Source organism: Lactuca virosa, chromosome 4, assembly GCF_052849685.1.
Source record: "Lactuca virosa cultivar CGN04683 chromosome 4, Lactuca_virosa_CGN04683_v6, whole genome shotgun sequence".
Taxonomy (NCBI): domain Eukaryota; kingdom Viridiplantae; phylum Streptophyta; class Magnoliopsida; order Asterales; family Asteraceae; genus Lactuca; species Lactuca virosa.
The window spans coordinates 11175683-11196538 of NC_136429.1; positions in this window are offsets into that span (position 1 = coordinate 11175683).

A 20856-nucleotide genomic window follows, 5' to 3' on the forward strand; every position below is an offset into this window, starting at 1 on the left:
TAGAACCAAAGCCTCCTTTATATAGTGTGGTGGATTAGGGTTACATCCATGTAAACCCTAATACCCATGTCTTTTCATTTCCATGAGATCCATGGGTTAAAGCTCCATGGAGTATCCATGAACTTTCCATGCAAGCCTAGCCCATTCCAAATAAGCATTAGCCCACACTATATAAATACAAGAGCCCATATTTAATTAGTCATACTTTTGATCTCTAAATTAATTCTAGATTAATTATAGATCAATACTAATTAAATAATACGATTTTATATTAATATATTAGGACTTATAATATATTAATAAATCATAACTTATACTATTCTCAAACGATTATCCATAAATTGTTCGGGTGAAGTGCAACCCAAATGGACCATGCCGGGTCGGGTCAAGTACATACCAAATATAGTTATGGACTTAGACACTATATCCAACAAGCCTATGCATCCAGACAACCGAAATACAATGAGAAGAAATACCCCACTCATGATTTGGAGTTGGCGACGATGGTTTTAGCGCTAAATATATGGAGACATTATCTTTATGGCACGAAGTGTAAGCTTTTCACTGATCATAAGAGTCTTCAGTATCTCTTTGAACAAAATGAATTGAACATGAGACAAAGACGTTGGCTAGAGTTACTCAATGATTATGACTGTGAGATACTTTACCACCCTGGTAAAGCAAATTTCGTAGAAAATGCTCTGAGTAGGAAGGTTGTAACGTCCCTAACATACCGATAAAAAATTTCATTTTAAACATCAAGTCATGCAACCAATTGCTCCAAAACCAAACAAAGTAAAAAGGTATTTCAAAAAATCAAAGTATCTCAAAAGTAACCAATGTGGAAAAAGACATCAAGTATGTCATAGAAGAAAAATAGTTATCAGAGCACAATCCCAAAATCATAAAAATATCAGACACAGGTGGATGCGATGCAATCATGCCGGGCCCTTCCTTTTTGAACCGGAAGTACCTGAAAAATATTTAAATATAAACATAAGTACAAAGCTTAGTGAGTTTTCCCAAAATATCACATACCATACATCATACATACACATCATATCAAAACATATAACGAGTCTATTTCACCCCTGAGCACCTTCCAACTCTCTAAGCCCCTTCTAACTCGCCGAGTCCCTTCCGACTCCTTTGGTATCTTTCAACTGGTAGGGGTCTATTTTACCCCTACAGCTAAGCATACATTCATGCTAGCAAGAGTCACAAATATAACAAGCACATACAAGCATATCAGTAAGTGTCATAAAGACCACTACTATCTTACAACATTATCCATATTACCTTCCACACCTACCCATATTTTTCTCAAGTATCACCACAACACCCTAACATTATACATAGACATAGCGAGCGCTCAATCCTCACTCCTAGAGGAAGGCTAAATATCTCATAACTGACCTACCGGTCCCACGCAACCCACCCATCCATGAAACTTCCACCAACCCTGCAGCACTAGTGTATGATAGCCATACATAACGCTGGACCCTATAGACTTTCGAATAACTGATCCTACCCTAAGCCCTTCATCAGACAAGAACATGAAATAAGGCCAAACCAAACATTCTCAGGCTATAAGATCTTAATTATGTACGGCCATGATGCATACACTAAGCAACTACAGTAATGATGTCAATTTCATATAAGGAAAACCCTAGGCTACCAGGCATCATATAATCAGGTGTAACATCTGGATTTTCAGGTATGTTATTTTTAATTATTTATTTTTTTGAGGATCATTGATCTACTCGACGAGTTGGTGTTATGACTCGTCGAGTAGAAGCGGGGTGGCCACGCAAGTTTAATGAACTACTCGACGAGTCCAAGAGTAGACTCGCCGAGTAGGCGCTGTAAGTGGAAACCGTAGATCCCCGGGTTTGGGACCTATTTAAAGGCACTTATAGCCTCATTTGCAGCCACACCTCTCTGAGAAGAAACCCTAATCGCCCCTTGAGCTTGTGAGAGAGTCTTGAGCCTTACTTGAGATTTGTGAGTGCATTTTGGTGAAGGAAAAGAAGATTACAAGCTAGGATTGAGAAGAGGCTGATAGATCTTCTGCTTATTCTTCCAAGAGCTTCTATTAGAGGTATCAAGTTCGAACCTTTCCCTTTCATTTGTGTAGATCTCTCATCTTGAAGATTAGGGCTTCTTTTCCTTTCTTTTTGGGACTTTGAGGATTTGGGGTTCATGAGGAGGCTTGAACTCCAGATCTGGGCCTTTGAGGGTCTTTAGCACCCAAAGGTTCCTGCTTTATTCAGCCTTGATGGTATTTATGAGTGAAAACCCCATTTAAATCATGTTCTTGGCATTTCGTGCCCAAAATGCCATGCATGGACCCCAAGTTCAGACCTTTACGTGATTATTGGGTGTTAGAAGGTCAGATCTATAGGTTAGAGAAGCAGATCTGACCTCAGAAGGTCATTTGAGTAATCTCATGGATTAAACTCGCCGAGTCCATGAGCGGACTCGACGAGTCGGGTCGTGTTGCACCACGATTCGTGATCAGTGGTAACCATTGAGAAAAAGGTTAACTCGACGAGTCGAGTGAGACATTAGGAGGATTCAGAGGAAACGTATGGACTCGCCGAGTCACCCGAGTGCACTCGCCGAGTCTGGTCAAAGTTGGACCGTAGACTGGGGTTTACTTTTAGGGTTTTGTCAACATTTGGACTTTGGACCATTGGAGGGGTAAAATGGTCTTTTCCCCTTCTGAGAGAATATAGGGAGGGATTAGTTTAGCCTTTGAGAGCCGTATTAATTAGAGATAATTACTTTATGTGATTAGGCGGAGGCTAGATCCGATATTCGAGTTCGAGACTTTCCGAGATTACCCGAGGTGAGTCTTCTCACTATACATTACCTCGAGCGGTAGCTATGTGCAGACCAGAGGGTCTTATGTGTTATGTTTGAGTTTATGTGCATTGTGTTATATGTATGCTATATGTTATATAGACCGGACCGGAGGGTCCAACGAGCTAGACCGGACTGGAGGGTCCAACGAGCTACGGGACTGGAGGGTCCCGCTGAGACACATTGACCAGGGTCATATCGAGTTATAGCCTCGAGTGGGTTATGTGTTGTATGTGGTATTTTGGGGAACTCACTAAGCATTTATGCTTACCGTGTTATGTGATATGTGTTTCAGGTACCAGCGAGGATCGCGGGAAGGCGCCGACATGATTTATACACACTGGCAGAGGATTATGTTTTGAGATTCTGGGATATGTTTTATTATGATGACATTTGATACATGAGATTTTGAGAATATTATATGAGTTTTTATTAAATGGAAAAATGAAAAATTGTTTAAAATTTTACGTTGTTACAAGTTGGTATCAGAGCCTTGGTTTAGGAGATTCGGATGCACCTTCGGGCGAATCTGAACTCAAACTGAGGATTTGAGAAATTTTGCATAAAAGAAACAATTTTCTAAAAAGAGAAAAAGATTTTTGAGAAACACAGAACGAAGTAGTGTGTACAAGCAGCCAGCGCCCGAACGGTGATTTACCAAAATACCCTTACATTATGTGTTATGAGATATTATGTGATATGCTATGCATGCTAGAGTAGGCTAGGTATTCATAGTTAGGACTAGAGTGGGCCTGATTTGTGATGCCTTAGCCTAGGAGTTACTGCTACTATGAGATACTTCGTGAGTGAGCAGGTAGCAGCGAGGAGCCTATGAGTGGTCTACTGGGGAGTAGCCTGAGTTTAGTGAGATATAGAGTACTTGTGATCTGGGATCCTAGGAGGAGGACTTGGGGTGAATACCGATGCGTTGTGGAAGGTAGTATAAGGGCCCGTACTACTGGAAACACCGGATCGGTGAGCAGTCCAAGTAAGAATCCTTAGGGGACTAAAGAACAAGTAGGGTTGAGTATCGAGTGCGAGTATACTCGAACGAGTCTCTGACTTCTTTTGTGTTGTATTTCAGAGACATCATGGTTGGGACGCGCCACCACCCAGGAGGCAGTGGTATCAGTGGTACCAGAGATGAGTAGATCCGTAGGTTGATTCACGAGGAGGTGGCCGCAGCCATTCGAGCTCAGATTCCTGAGATGTTTGGGTCTATCAAGACCACTTTGATTGAGAGGTTTGATGAGCGGTATGCTTCTCTTACCGAGGCTGTTGTTGCTGCAGCCACCGCAGCCGTCGCCGCTGCCAGGCCACAAGGGGGTGACTCGTTGTTGTACCGAGAGTTCAGCAACACGAAGCCACCAGAGTTTGATGGGACTCAGGATCCGATAGCCGCGATGAGGTGGATCTCTGACATTGAGGGATACTTCTACACCTGCTCTTGTCCGGAGCATCTGAGAGTACGGTTCGCGCTGAACCAGCTTCGCTTGGGAGCGAAGGACTGGTGGAAGTTTGTTACGGCAGACTTCACTCCTGCAGAGATTACAGCGGTGACCTGGGAGAGGTTCACCACCATGTTCCGAGATGAGTATGTTCCCCCGGTGGAGAGGTAACGGTTGGCACAAGAGTTCTTGTCCCTCAAGCAGGGGATGGAGTCTGTGACTGTGATTACACGGATGTTTCATGAGAGGGCGTTGTTTTGCCCTGAGCACGTGTCTACCAAGCAGACACGTATGAGCCGATATCTGAGCATACTGAGGAGGGACATTCGTGAGTTCGTGGCGAACTCGACATACCGGACATTTGCCAAGCTCCAGGCGAATTCCCGGAAGAGGGAGATTGAGCTAGAGACTAAGGCCAAGGAGGAGGCCGAGTCTCAGAGGAGGGATAGGCGGCCGGTGCAGTCTCAGCCGGCAGCCAAGTGGGCAAAGCCTGCTGATTCGAGATCTGGAGGTCCGAAGGGCCGCACTTGCGGGAAGTGCGGCAAGAGCCATGATGGGGTGTGCAGAGCGGGTGTGTGCTACAAGTGTGGGAATGAGGGGTATAACGCGAGGCATTGCCCCAAGGGATTTTCGTTTTGCTTCCATTGCAACCAGACAGGCCATCGGAAAGCCGAGTGCCCGCAGCTACTACAGGGATCAGCGCAGGGATCTGCACCTGCTGCTAGAGCTACCGAGGTTCAGCCAGCGAAGTCCGAGGCACCGAAGGCTCGCGGGAGAGCCTTTCAGTTGACAGCGGAGGAGGTCCGCGCAGCGCCCGATGTCGTGGCTGGTATGTATTCTTTTATTTATTTATACTGAGTTTGAGATATTGTGCTTATTCTGTGGTATGCTTAGGTACTTTTCTTGTGAGTTCTGTACCAGCTTTGGTGTTATTTGACTCGAGTGCGAGTCGATCTTTCGTGTCTTTAGCGTTTAGCCAGCACATCAGTAACCGACGAGAGGCGTTGAGTCGACCTCTACGAGTTTCTATAGCTGACGAGCGAGTGGTATATGCTACTGATGTGATTCGAGGATGTGTGCTCGAGATCTTCGGTGTTGAGTTCCCGATAGATCTGGTCCCGATTGCGATGGGGGACGTTCGCGTTATAGTGGGTATGGATTGGTTGAGCCGATTTGGGGTGGTTATAGACTGCAAGCGGCAGACGGTGTCGATACGAGACCCTAGTGGGGGAGTACTGACTGTATATGGCGAAGGTACCCGATGTGGGTCAGCATTTTGTTCGGCTGCCAGAGCGAGACAGAGTATACAGCAGGGTTGCAGCGGCTGCCAGAGAAACCGAGTTTGGTTGATGATGTTCCGATAGTGCGTGAGTTTCTGGATGTTTTTCCCGAGGAGTTGTCGGGTGTGCCTCCTGAGAGGCAAGTGGAGTTCCGCATCGATTTGGTTCCGGGGGCAGCGCATATCGCCAAGGCGCCTTATCGCCTTGCGCCGCCAGAGATGCAGGAGTTATCCTCGCAGCTTCAGGAGCTGTTGGGGAAGGGGTTTATTCGACCGAGTAGCTCACTGTGGGGAGCACCGATCCTTTTTGTCAAGAAAAAGGATCGTTCACACCAGATGTGCATTGATTACCGAGAGTTAAACAAGTTGACGGTCAAGAACCGTTACCCCTTACCAAGGATCGATGATCTGTTCGATCAATTGCAGGGAGCGTCTTGGTTCTCCAAGATAGATTTGAGGTCTGGATATCATCAGATGAGAGTGCGGGATGAGGATATCCAGAAGACGGCGTTCCGGACTCGTTATGGGCATTACGAGTTTGTGGTGATGCCTTTTGGGCTCACCAATGCACCGGCAGCGTTCATGGATCTCATGAACAGGGCGTACGAGCCGATGTTGGATCGATCGGTGATCGTGTTCATCGACGATATCCTGGTGTATTCGAGATCCCGAGAGCAGCATGAGGAGAATTTGAGGGAGATCCTCGGGGTTTTGAGATCGGAGAGGCTTTACGCCAAATTCTCCAAGTGTGATTTCTGGTTACGATAGGTCCAGTTCTTCGGGCATCTCATTAATCAGAATGGGATATTGGTCGATCCGGCCAAGATTGAGGCAGTGATGAGTTAGGAAGTGCCGAGGTCCCCCACCGAGATCAGGAGTTTTCTGGGGTTGGCCGGCTACTATCGGAGATTTATCAAGGATTTCTCCAAGATTGTCGTGCCACTCACCAGGTTGACCCGGAAGGGCGTTGCTTTTACGTGGGGTCCAGAGCAGCAGACCTCGTTTGAGACTCTTCGCCAGAAGTTGTGCGAAGCCCCGGTGTTAGCCCTTCCAGAGGGAATGGAGGATTTTGTGGTGTATTGTGACGCATCGATATCGGGGTTGGGTGCGGTGCTTATGTAGAGAGGGCATGTGGTAGCGTACGCATCGAGGCAGCTGAAGCCTCACGAGGTGAGGTATCCCACCCACGATTTGGAGTTGGGGGTCGTGGTGTTCGCCCTCAAGATATGGCGTCATTATTTGTATGGGGTTCAGTGTATCATATACACGGGACCACAAGAGTTTGAAGTACTTGATGGATCAGCCCAACCTGAACATGCGCCAGAGGAGATGGTTGGATGTGGTAAAAGATTATGACTGCGAGATCCTGTACCACCCGGGCAAGGCTAACGTTGTAGCCGATGCCCTGAGCCGTAGGGCGGAGAGTGCTCCGATACGAGATATTTATATGAGGATGACAGTGATGACTCCTGTGTTGGATACCATCCGAGAGGCCCAGGCAGAGGTTGTGGGACCGGAGAATCGCAAAAGGGAGCGGGTGATTGGACAGGTGTCCGAGTTTGTGACGGATAGCCGAGGGCTCATGACCTTTCGTGGTCGGATTTGGGTGCCGTATACGGGCGGGGCACGTAGCACCTTGATGGAGGAGGCTCATAGATCGAGATTCTCGATCCATCCCGGGGCCACGAAGATGTATTTGGACCTGAAGAGAGACTACTGGTGGCGCTGTATGAAGAGGGATGTTGCATGGGTAGTAGAGAGGTGCTTGACCTGTCGTTAGGTCAAGGCCGAGCACCAGCGCCCACATGGCAAGTTGCAGCCACTGGAGGTTCCCCAGTGGAAGTGGGAACATATCTCTATGGATTTTATCACCAAATTGCCGAGGACCGCGAGGGGTGTTGATGCAATTTGGGTGATTGTGGACCGGCTAAGGAAGAGCGCTCACTTCCTTGCTATCAGTGAGAGCTCTTCTGCAGAGAGGCTGGCAAAGATATATGTGAGGGAGGTGGTGTCGCGGCATGGAGTGCCGGTCTCGATTGTGTCAGATCGAGACGTACGTTTCACTTCCAGGTTCTGGAAGAAGTTCCATGAGGAGTTGGGTACGAGATTGCATTTCAGCACTGCTTACCACCCCCAGACGGACGGACAGAGTGAGCGGACGATTCAGACACTTGAGGATATGCTTCGAGCATGTGTTATGGACTTCGGTGGAAGTTGGGATACATACCTACTTTGACTGAGTTTTCCTACAACAACAGCCACCATTCGAGTATTGGTATGCCTCCCTTCGAGCTTTTGTATGAGAGGAGGTGTCGAACTCCCATCTGTTGGGGAGAGGTAGGGAAGTGAGTGATGGGTAGCACTGAGATAGTGCTTAAGAAGACTGAGCAGATACAGCAGGTCAGACAGAGGTTACTGACAGCCCAGAGTCGTCAAAAGAGTTATGCGGATAGACGGCGATCCGAGCACGAGTTCCAGGTTGGAGATTTCGTACTCCTGAAGGTATCTCCCTGGAAAGGAGTGATCCGATTCAGGAAGAGGCGCAAGCTGGGGCCTCGATACATTGGTCCGTTCAGGGTCACCGCGAGGGTGGGTAAGGTAGCATACCGTCTGGAGCTACCCGAGGAGTTGAGTCAGATCCATGATACCTTCCATGTATCCCAATTGAGGAAGTGTATAGCCGATGAAACGGCGGTTGTGCCGCTAAAGGATATTCAGGTGGACGCGAGTTTGAATTTCATTGAGAGGCCGATCGCGATCTTGGATCGGAAGATCAAGGTGCTGAGGAACAAGGAGGTGCCCCTGGTTCAGGTCCAGTGGCAACATCGGAGAGGGTCCGAGCTGACTTGGGAACCGGAGTCAGAGATGCGGGAGCAACATCCAGAGTTGTTTGCAGAGTAAGACTTCGAAGTCTGATTCTAGTGGGGGAGAATTGTAACATCCGGATTTTCAGGTATGTTATTTTTAATTTTTTTTTTGAGGATCATTGATCTACTCGACGAGTTGGTGCTATGACTCGTCGAGTAGAAGCGGGGTGGCCACGTAAGTTTAATGAACTACTCGACGAGTCCAAGAGTAGACTCGCCGAGTAGGCGATGTAAGTGGAAACCCTAGATCCCCGGGTTTGGGACCTATTTAAAGGCACTTATAGCCTCATTTGCGGCCACACCTCTCTGAGAAGAAACCCTAATCTCCCCTTGAGCTTGTGAGAGAGTCTTGAGCCTTACTTGAGATTTGTGAGTGCATTTTGGTGAAGGAAAAGAAGATTACAAGCTAGGATTGAGAAGAGGCTGATAGATCTTCTGCTTATTCGTCCAAGAGCTTCTATTAGAGGTATCAAGTTCGAACCTTTCCCTTTCATGTGAGTAGATCTCTCATCTTGAAGATTAGGGCTTCTTTTCCTTTCTTTTTGGGACTTTGAGGATTTGGGGTTCATGAGGAGGCTTGAACTCCAGATCTGGGCCTTTGAGGGTCTTTAGAACCCAAAGGTTCCTGCTTTATTCAGCCTTGATGGTATTTATGAGCGAAAACCCCATTTAAATCATGTTCTTGGCATTTCATGCCCAAAATGCCATGCATGGACCCCAAGTTCAGACCTTTACGTGATTATTGGGTGTTAGAAGGTCAGATTTATAGGTTAGAGAAGCAGATCTGACCTCAGAAGGTCATTTGAGTAATCTCATGGACGAAGCTCACCGAGTCCATGAGCGGACTCGACGAGTCGGGTCGTGTTGCACCACGATTCGTGATCAGTGGTAACCGTTGAGAAAAAGGTTAACTCGACGAGTCGAGTGAGACATTAGGAGGATTCAGAGGACACGTATGGACTCGCCGAGTCACCCGAGTGCACTCGACGAGTCTGGTCAAAGTTGGACCGTAGACTGGGGTTGACTTTTAGGGTTTGGTCAACATTTGGACTTTGGACCATTGGAGGGGTAAATGGTCTTTTCCCCTTCTGAGAGAATATAGGGAGGGATTAGTTTAGCCTTTGAGAGCTGTATTAATTAGAGATAATTACTTTATGTGATTAGGCGGAGGCTAGATCCGATATTCGAGTTCGAGACTTTCCGAGATTACCCGAGGTGAGTCTTCTCACTATACATTACCTCGAGCGGTAGCTATGTGCAGACCAGAGGGTCCAACGATTCAGACCGGACCGGAGGGTCCAACGATTTAGACCGGACCGGAGGGTCCAACGAGCTAGACCGGACTGGAGGGTCCAATAAGCTACAGGACTGGAGGGTCCCGCTGAGACACATTGACCGGAGGGTCATATCGAGTTATAGCCTCGAGTGGCTTATGTGTTGTATGTTGTATTTTGGGGAACTCACTAAGCATTTATGCTTACCGTGTTATGTGATATGTGTTTCAGGTACCAGCGAGGATCGCGAGAAGGCGCCGGCATGATTTGTACACACTGGCAGAGGATTATGTTTTGAGATTCTGGGATATGTTTTATTATGATGACATTTGATACATGAGATTTTGAGAATATTATATGAGTTTTTATTATGTGGAAAAATGAAAAATTGTTTTAAAATTGTTTTATCATGCAATTCCTGAAGATCCTTAGCCTAGTACTAGCATGTTGTTCTAACATATATCACAATATCAGATAACCGTATGGTATTTTGGGGTATACTTACTAACTCCGGCTGATCGTACACTTCGCATCCTCTTTTACTTATTTTGAAAACCATGTAAAATCATTTTAAAAATCCTTCCTTGATTTGAGACTGGATTCACACGAGTGTTCCTCCAATTCACTCAAACCAAGGCTCTGATACCAACTTGTAACACCCATAAAATTCGAGCCAATTTAAAACTTTTTAAATCATTTGAAACCATTCAATTATTACAATTTGTTTTCAAAATGGTTTATACATCAGAGTTCCCAGAAATCATAATCATCAATCGAGGAAGTGTACGGTCACGCCTTCGACTACCCGCAACCATCCGCTGACCTGAAACAATAAACTGAAACTGTAAGCCCGAAAGTTTAGTGAGTTACCCCCAAAATACCAACCTCATATAACCATAATCATATCATATCAACAAATACAGAACAACACGCATAATGAGTTATCAGTCTGACTGGACCGAATCCCGATCCTCAGTCTATCTGGACCGCTCTCCGAGCCCTCGGCACGTCTGGACTGCCCTCATCGGGGCCTTCAGCCTATCCGGACCGCTCGTTGGGCCTTCGGCCTGACTAGATTTGCCCGGCCCGGGCCTGCAGTCTACCCGGTCTGCCCAAGGTGTCTTGGCCTACTGCACACAGCAGGACCTGCCTCAACCCTTTCCCCAAACCAATAAACATGTGCACACAAATATCATACGCTAGCATGCAATAACATATAGTCATACAGATCTAACAGATCACTAACATGTCAACCATCCTACAACCAGGATATCAATCTAACAGATTACTAGCATAACAACCATCCTAAACCAGGATGAAATATAACATAGCAACCATCCTAAACCAAAATGAAAATCATAAAGGGCCGGCCTTGGTGCCGTAGACCCTGTTGATATAGCAAGGAGAACTCATCTCGCAAGTAGCTCGGAAGGTAGTGTCAAACTCCTCCAGATGTAGCTCCAACTCCAACACCTATATTCACCAATGTCCTTTGCTATCAATATTCAATTTACCAAAATACCCTCAGAAGTCAACTGGTCAACCCTTGGTCAAAGTCAAAGTCAACTGTCACGGTCAACAGTCCATGTTGACCTCAACTCGTCGAGTACCCTTAGCTACTCGCCGAGTTCCTTGCATAACTTGCCAACTCGCCGAGTCACTCGTCTGACACGCCGAGCCCAAGGCAATCTTCATCGGACTCGCTGAGTCACTCTACTGACTCGCCGAGTCTACGACAATCTTCATCGGACTCGCCGAGTCGACCATGCCACTCACCGAGTCCCTTCGGACCTTCATCCATACAGATGCTTTTTAAGCCATGCTAAGGCTCCATACTACAGATCCAACTTCCCAATGAATGCTTATCACGTAAAGTTGCAAACTTTACGTGCATGCAAGGCTCTAATGACTCATAATGCCAAATCCAAACTTGAAATGGGGTCTAACTCAAATGGAAAGTTTCATACATGACAAGGCTAGAAACTTTATGAACCTAGATCCCAAGGAGGGTTCAGATCTGAAGTTGCAACTTCAGATCCAGCTCATACTCAACAATAGCTTCATAACCAAGCCAAAAAGCCCTAAACTTCATCCAAAGAGATCTAGAAAGAAATGAGGCCAAGATCATGAATTTATACCTCAAATGAAGCTAACTGAGATAGATTTTGTAGATCCACATGAGTCCCTTGCTGCTAGCTACTTGACCTTCAAACTCCCTTCACAAGTTCCACCTTCCAAAGCTCAAAAACACACTCAAATGAAGCTCTCACATGAAATAGGGTTTGCTGGACTCTCTAGAGGCTATAAGGGACTAAGGGAGGCTAATGATTCCTTATATAAGGTAAAAAAACCCGAAAATTAGGGTTTCACCCTCCAGCTCTAACTCGTCGAGTCACTCTTCCGACTCGGCGAGTTGGTCACTTAAACACGTGGCCCCAAACCCGCTACTACTCGACGAGTCAGGGTATCTAAATCGTCGAGTAGACCTTGAAACTTGAAAATTAAATCCATAATATTAATACTTGAGAATCGGGGCGTTACAATTAATACATTTTATTGTTTTTAAAACATTAATTTATTAAAGTCTAGGATCCAAGTAACCTAACAAGTAAATGGGTAGGTGACATTTATCTCATCCACTTAATCAAACCCGGTAGGTAGCGATTACCAATTGCATAAAATATATAACTCCTGGATAACGGGATCCTAAAAAACTGTTGTTATATTTGTAATGTTTGATCTCATCTATGTCTCGGACCTCTGATGCTTAGGCGACCCTCTCTCACCCTTTCTATTCATCATCGCTATGGAAGGTCTAAACGTCGCAATGAAGGGGGCATGTGATAAATCACTATTTCAGGGTGTTAAGCTTCCCAATAATGGAACCATTATCTCTCATTTGGTTTATGCCGACGATGCCATGTTCGTAGGGGAATGGGATAAATGTTACATTAGGAATCTATTCTGTATTTTTAGATGTTATGAAATCTCATATGGGTTAAAAGTAAATTTTCATAATTCACGTGTTTTTGGAACTTGTACCTATGATAGCGAAGTTAATAGATGGGCTTGTCTTCTTGGCTGCATTTCTAGTTCTCTCCCCTTCAAGTATGTGGGTGTCCTGGTTGGCGCTAATATGAAATAAAAAACATTGGAAACCTATCATTGAAATGTTCCAATCTAAGCTCCGGTTTAGAAAGCTAAGACATTATCATTAGGCGGTCGTTTAACCGTCATTAAATATGTTCTTGGAAGTCTCCCTTCGTAGTATTTATAGCTTTTTAAGGCTCCATCATGTGTCATTGAGTCCTTCAAAAATATTAGAAGAAGATTTTTGTAGGGAGGTTGTCAGGATAAGTCCTCTATTTATTGGGTGGCATGGTCAAAAGTTATCGCTCCTAAAGAGGAAGTGGGACTTGAGGTTGGATCTTTAAAGGCACGAAATTACTCTCTTCTCACCAAATGGTTGTGGAGACTCAAATCAGAAAAAAAGGTCCCTTTGGAATAACTCAATAATCAACATTCACGACCTCAGTAAATGACCAATTGACTATATTGCTAAAAAGACTTCCACTAGTGTATGACCCAACGTTGCCAAAGCCATCAACAACTTCAATATGCTTAACGTTAATCTTAATGACATTTTCTATTTTACAGTTGGTTTAGGTGATAAAACCTTATTCTAGAAGGATAGATGGTTGGGGTCAAAAATCTTCCAAACAAGATTTCTCAGTCTATACTCATGTGAGGCGGTGAAATTATGAAAAGTGGGCGAAAGGTGCTCGAGTTCTGGTTTCCAGTGGAAGCGGAAGACAGCTCCCATCAGCTCGATGCTTTCTTAAAGTTGGCTGAAATGATTAATTCGATTCGTTCATTCTCATTTACTCAGGAACTTGATGTCTTTAGATGCAACCTCACACTTGATGGAGTGTTCACAGTTCCCACTAAGGAGAGCACTGAATTCCAAAATAAACCACACTCTCTGCCCTTCCATTAATTAGATTAACACGGTTCCCCTCAAAATTCTTTGCTTCATGTAGAAGGCGAAATTGGGCAGGCTTACTGTTGTTGATGAGTTGAAGTCAAGAGGTGTTAATATTCAAACCCCATGCTGTGGTCTTCGCGAATCAATTGATCACGCGTTGATTGATTTTAGAATTGCATCAGTGGCTAGAGACTAGATACTAAAATGGCGTGGAATCCCCTCACATCAGTTCTCTGGCATCACAGACTTCTTGGATTACGCAGCGAGTTGAGGAAATTGCCCTAAAAAGAGGAAGGTTGTCATCAACATCTTTTATTGCTTATTATGGAACTTATTGAAGGCTCTACAATAAGATTTTCAATAAAATTGTGTCTTCCCTAACTAAAGCGGTTGATAATGTAATTTCTCTATCTTTTTTATGGTGGAAACATAGGGGTTGGTTGGGTAGATATGAATTGATTGAAGTTGCTCCCCTTTTTCGTGTTTCATGTAAACTTCTACTCTGTATGAAGCTCGCGTCTAGCTCCTTGCTAGTCGTGCTATCGCTTTTATTTATATAATTACCTTCCGTTTCGAAGAAAAAAATGTCACCTCCATAAATATGCAATAAAATGAAGGGTCGTTTGCTTACTTTGCCTCCGCACAAACTTAAAACAAAAAAAATAATAAATAAATAAATAAATAAAAACTAGAAAAAAACTACTGCTATTAGCTATATTTAAGTTATAAAGAGTTTCAAGTCCAACGGTCTCAGATGTTGGCTTTCATTTTTAAGATCGGAGTTTTGAGTCCCGTCTAAAACATAGATGAATTCATAAGTAGTTTGAGAACAAATTAAATTGTTGTTAAAAAAAGTTATATTTAAGTTATACGTCAATAAATCACTACCGTTTTAAAAAAAATACATTAATAACACATAACATGGTCACTGTTTTATATATTGTTCTCGCTTAAATTTTCTCTTTCGTCAGTCCATGCTTCGATATCGTAGATTTTACCAACTCAAATGTTAATAAAGTTGTCACGTCATTTTGGTAACCCATGCGGGTTTTCATTTATTGCTGGTCCAAAAATTGGAATATTTAGGTAACGATCTTATTTAATGCATCTATTTTATAACTTTCTACAAGGCACGCCATTTTATTTTGGAATACAATAAATTTTATGATTTTTTTTAAAGCGGCAAAATTTTATAAAATGACCAAGCTTAGCAAGAACTAAGACTTTGACATAACAATAAGGTACATAGTATATAGAAAAAGTTCAAAACGGATTACAACACCATTGCACCAAATCAGTATCAACTGATCGACTCTTGTGTTTGCACCATGTAAACGATAATGATATGACATCGTTCGCGACTAGCGTTGGAGAAGACGATATATCTTTAAAGACCTTGTTGTGTCTCGCCGTCCAAATTCGCCAAATGAAATAGTAGAGTATCGCGATTAAAATCTTTCTTTTTCTGGGGCAATTACCCCAACGGCAGCAAAGCCAAGAAATTCCACTAGCCCCGAGAAATTAAATGCATTTTTTAAGTTTTGCTTGTAAATGCATATGTTTCTATTAGACCATAAGGTGTGGGCAACTAGATGCAACTAGATGTAACACTATTTTGGTGCCACATCACATGCCACATCATCAATGGTGTTATAACACCAAGTGGGGAAATAGGCAAGATGTTGTATCTTGTTATGATACCAACTTTTTTTCCATTTTATAATTTATTTTTTATTTATTTCGAATTTTTTTAAAATTTAGACAAATATTTTTTAAATATAAATAATAAATAAAACATAATGTTTAAAAATTATAAATAACAATTAAAAATTTTTAAAGATTAAAATTAACATAAAGACTAAATTACACATAATATCCAAAAACAAAAAAAGAAATAACATCCAAATTCAAAAAAAAAAAAAATACAACGCTATTCGTTATCGTTATTGTTACCATAGAATATATAATCCGCCAAGTCCTCTCGAAGTTGTCTGTGTTTATTTGCGTCCTGAATGTCAACAACGCGATGCAAATAATCTGCTGTTCCTGGTTGAAACTGAACGTGTCTGGACTCCGTTGGGATATAGTGTGCAATATTTCGCCCTTTATCTTCTACTATCATGTTATGCATTATGATACATGCATACATGATATATCGTAGAGTTTCTAAATCCAATGGTCGTATGTCACTTCGCCTTCAGCACTCCAAAAGCACGTTCCACTTCGCTTTCAGCACTCCATAAAGCAAATCAACCGAATGAAATCAAATTGTTTTTTTTTAATTATAATCAAATCAATATTATTTTATAAGGCTTTTGACATTAAAGTCGGTTTGTTAAATTTTGGTTGGCTTTGTTCATATTTTTTTTGGAAACGGCGAATATCATTAAAAAGGATCAACGATTAGCAAGAAATTAAATCGCGACCAAATAAAACAGTACAGAAACGAGAAACATAAAAAACAATTACAATGTGAAAAAAAAGAAAAAAAACATTACTATGAATTCAAATTTGAAAAAAAAACCCTTAAATTTACAGATCTTTAATGTTTTCACCTTTAAGTAAAATTTTCAAATTTGATATGAAAGACCTTAAGTTTGTGAAAGATTTTCTTACATAAAAAAATTATTTTTAGGACCAAATTTTTATTTTTCACACAAAACCTTCAAAATCAAAAGGCCGACAATGCAAAACTCAAATGAATATATCAATGATTTAGTAATTTAGCAGACTTAACAATTATATATGGTAGATCTAATTCCATTGAAATGTTCGTTCAACTTATCTTCCCAAACATATATCTTGGACTTTGTCGTTGGTATTTTCCAATAGATATGCATGCGAAGTGCTGGAAAAATAATAGAAATGAAACCATATTCTAGGAAATATGTAAAAGATATAAAATGTCTGGTTTTAAAGGAAATATGGTTAGGCTCCATTGTGTTTTATCTATTATATGTGATTGATTTTGACCATATTATCATAAAAAAATAAATGGAATTATGATTCCATGAAAGTACATTATGATACAATGACTTCATATAATGTTGAGTTGATCAAGGCTATATTTACCTTTGAACGGAAACTATTAGCAATGATGTGTACTTTTTTTTGAACCGACAAAATTTTATTAAAAACTCAAGTCAGGAAGATGCAAGATAAGAAGAAAAAGAAAACAGAAGAATTACACCATATTAAATGGATAAAAGTTCCAATATGCCCGATTACAATTATTATTACTATCCATGTATCTATTCCAACTAAAGATCGTCAAAATAATGCACTCCATCGTTTTTGCAGGGGAGACCATAATCATGTTAAAAACTTTGTCATTCCTTGATTTTCAGATGCACCATATTGTTCCATAAACAATGGATATTAAGATTTTTCTTTTCTTAGGGCGGTGACCCCAATTTGCAGAATAGTCAATCACCTGTTGAACTCGAGAAAAACTACTTCCATTTATACCGCACTAGTTTAGAAACATCCTCCAAACATCAACAACAAAGTTGCAAGAAATCAACAAGTGATTAGCATTCTCCGTCCCCTGATTACTTAGTGGGCATAAGATAGAAGGTATATTTACCCTTCTTGAACTAAAGCAAGTAATCCTCAATTAAATAATTTTGCACCATATCATCTTACACATAGTGTGGACAAACTCTTGTCAATTGCTCGCCTTAAAACATCAACATGAAATCTTCCATCTTTGCCTAAATTGAAACGCCACCCATCATCTTAATCACCAATTGAAATTCCATAACATATTTGTGTTAGTCGATGAAGTTCATCCATCTCGAGGTTGGTATGTGGTTATCTCCAGTTCATACCATCTTCATTTTTTCTATCAACAATCAAACAATATTTTTTTTTCAATCTAAATCACTTGTCAAGTGCTCGCTAATGATATGTATTGATTTTTTTTTTCCGTTGCATGATGCAGCAACAATAGTATTTGAAAGGAGTGAGAGAGGTAAATACTCTTAACATGTATATCTTGAACAATTTTATAAAAGATAATTATTGCTTTTATCCATTGTAGTAGTTATTAAACATGATATCACCCATCAAGCGGCGAGTGAAATTGAAGGTGAATATTTTATGATCAAAAGTGAAAAGATGGATAATTACAAGAGATGGTATAATAAGAAACTAAAAACCATATTTAGTTTTTATATAGAAATATAAAAATATAAGTTCATGAAATTCATTCTTTATTCGCTTTTTTTGTACCGTGATGTTGACATTTTTGTGTAAACTAGTTCGTTTAAGTTACATAAAAGTTTTATTCTTATATATCGGATGAAAAGGAAATGTAAAATATTTTCATGAATGTCATCGAAAGAGACCACGGATGAACTTTTTACGTAAAAACATGTTAGACACTTGCTACTTGAGAACACAATAAATTAATAATACGAGGAAAAAAAGGGAAAGTCACTCTAGAGTCAATACGGGCCGGCTGTTTTTTAGTTTTATTGTTTTTTATTAAATTTTATGCAAACGGCAACAAAATCAAGATGGGCTGCTGCTATTAAATATTTTAAAATTCAAAGCTCCGCAGCCTCTTGTTCAACAATGGACTGCTTGTCTTGCGATTTGATGATATTATTCTATTTTACATTTTATTCTTTCTTCAAAACTTCGAAATAGTTGGGATAGTTGTAAAAATTACAAACATCACTAATAATTTTATCCTATTGAACAGGGCCGGTCCATTCTTTTTTTACTACCCGGCGCTAGATAAAATTTTTATGCCCTTTTTTCCGTACCGTAAAATAGAGAAAACATATATATATATATATATATATATATATATATATATATAAGATTTTATTTAAAAGTTTATAATCAAAAAAATAATACAAACAAAACCTACAAAAATCACCTAAAACAATATATTCATGTATTTTTTTGAATCGAAATCATCTCTTATTTTACAATAATCCATATTTTGTAAAAAAATCACTTTCCATACTTAAAATTATTAATTCATTCAATCTTTTTGAGTTATGGTACTTCGGAGATACGATTTGAACGGATGACCAAGAACTTTCACAATTGTGTGCTTCATCCCGCAACATTTCTGCAAAATTTAAAAAAAAAACAGAAAAAAAACTCGAAGTTCAACAAATAATTAAATGTCTTTATGCTTCCGATTCACATAAAAAAAACAAGAACACAAAAGTTTAAAAGATAGATAAAAAATCTACCCAAATCAATGAAGAGAAATCATAAATCAGAAACAGATAAAGAAAAAAACTAAGTATTATAACAACAATGGAATAAACTTATACTTTCTGCCTCTAAAAGTCCATATAGTAAAAGTATTGAAAGATATTTAGAACTCTAATCGTAAATTTTGTATCTAACTTAACCATTTATCATGTAAAACATCATATATTCTTTTTGAGTGAATACACGTTTTTTATATTGTCCACACGCAATCATGGATTCACGTTAAAAGCATGTGACCATCAGAACTCTAATGAACACATCCATAATGCCACTCACTACCATGGCTATTTACATCTAAGGGTTTAGAAAACGGATTGGGTCGAAACCGAATGCTCCATCTGTTCCATATTAATATTAGATGTTTCCTTTTTGGTTTGTCCCAAACTAATAGATTACTTCTAAAAATAAATATCCTTTTTACCAAAATACCCTTTATTATTAGTTAAACTACCATGAATTTAAATGCAGCTACCATGAAATTAAATACAACAAAATGGTACAACTGTTATTTCACTTAATAAAGTTAGTGATAATTAATGTTTTTTTAATCTATGTTGTCCGTGGACAATAATTGTGGAGCGGAGGGAGTATATAAAATAACAAAAATAGAAACTACTATGATTTAGAGCGGTTCGACTATGGTTTACAATCGTTCAACTTCTTAACATGAATTGATATAACCTTACGGTTTCAAATACAAACAATACAATTGTTAAAATGATGTCATATCAAATACAATTGTTTTATAATAAAGACCAGTTGGGGTAATCAAACCGAATTTAATTTCAAATATGATTGTTTAAAAGAAAGACCAATTTGGGCATTGTGCCAAACTACGAGCCGACTTTTAAAGGACTTTAAATATGGGAATCGAACGGGAAATGGACTTTTCAAAAACTCTTAAAACATGTTTTTGAACGGGTTTCGACCCAATCCTAGTATGGTTAGCTGGTTTGGTCGGTCCATATTAGGTCTGTGATAATGGGTGAGTGTACCAAAAATTTAACAACATACACCAATGCATTAAAGTTGGGATGTGAAGACACCGCACACAGGACACAATGTGATGATATGGCACTATGGTGCCTCGGGTGAACACCGCCCCTTGTTTTCCTCACTTTTTCCCAGCGACAATCAGAAATAATTGAATCTTACACCTGACCTTTTTTTTATTTGCTTTCTTATTTATACAATACAAGATCCTTTAACATATAAAAAGTGAGAGATAATCATTTCCTAAATGAAAGGGGAAGAGATGGAAGAACGCAAGGGAGTGGCATGACGTTGATGTGGAAAACAAAAGGTAAGAGGTGTGGAGAAACAACACCAATAGAAGGATAGCCTAATGGGCCTAATTATGGAGTGGGGATTGACATGTAATATTTGGTAAAAATAATTGAAAGCTTAGATTTTATTTGGAACTGAAAGTTATAGTTTTTATTTATATAGAAATGTTTGGTAAAAATAGATGTAAAATTTTAAAATGTGTAAAATTATCTAAACTGACATCTTAATAGATAAAAAGAAACAGTATCTTTATTCTTTAAGCATAAATAATATTGTTATAATAGACATGAACCTTTCTTTAAATGTATTTGAACGAGTATTTTGTTTTAAACTAAAAACTTTAAGTTCATACCCCCACACGACGATTGACGATTTCAACCTTTTTTTTTTAGAAAAGCTAAAAAACTGAAGCTCCTAAAGCTATCAAATACTCTCTAAAACTCATTGCCAAACACATCACATTCTTTTAAAAATTTGGAATTAATGAACGAGCTTTTTGTATAAAATCACATACTAACTAATTTTTGGATACCTTAAAAAGATAATTGTATCAAGTTTCAAATTTCACTCCCCCTTTATAGATTTTCAATATGGCCAGAGACCGGACGTACAA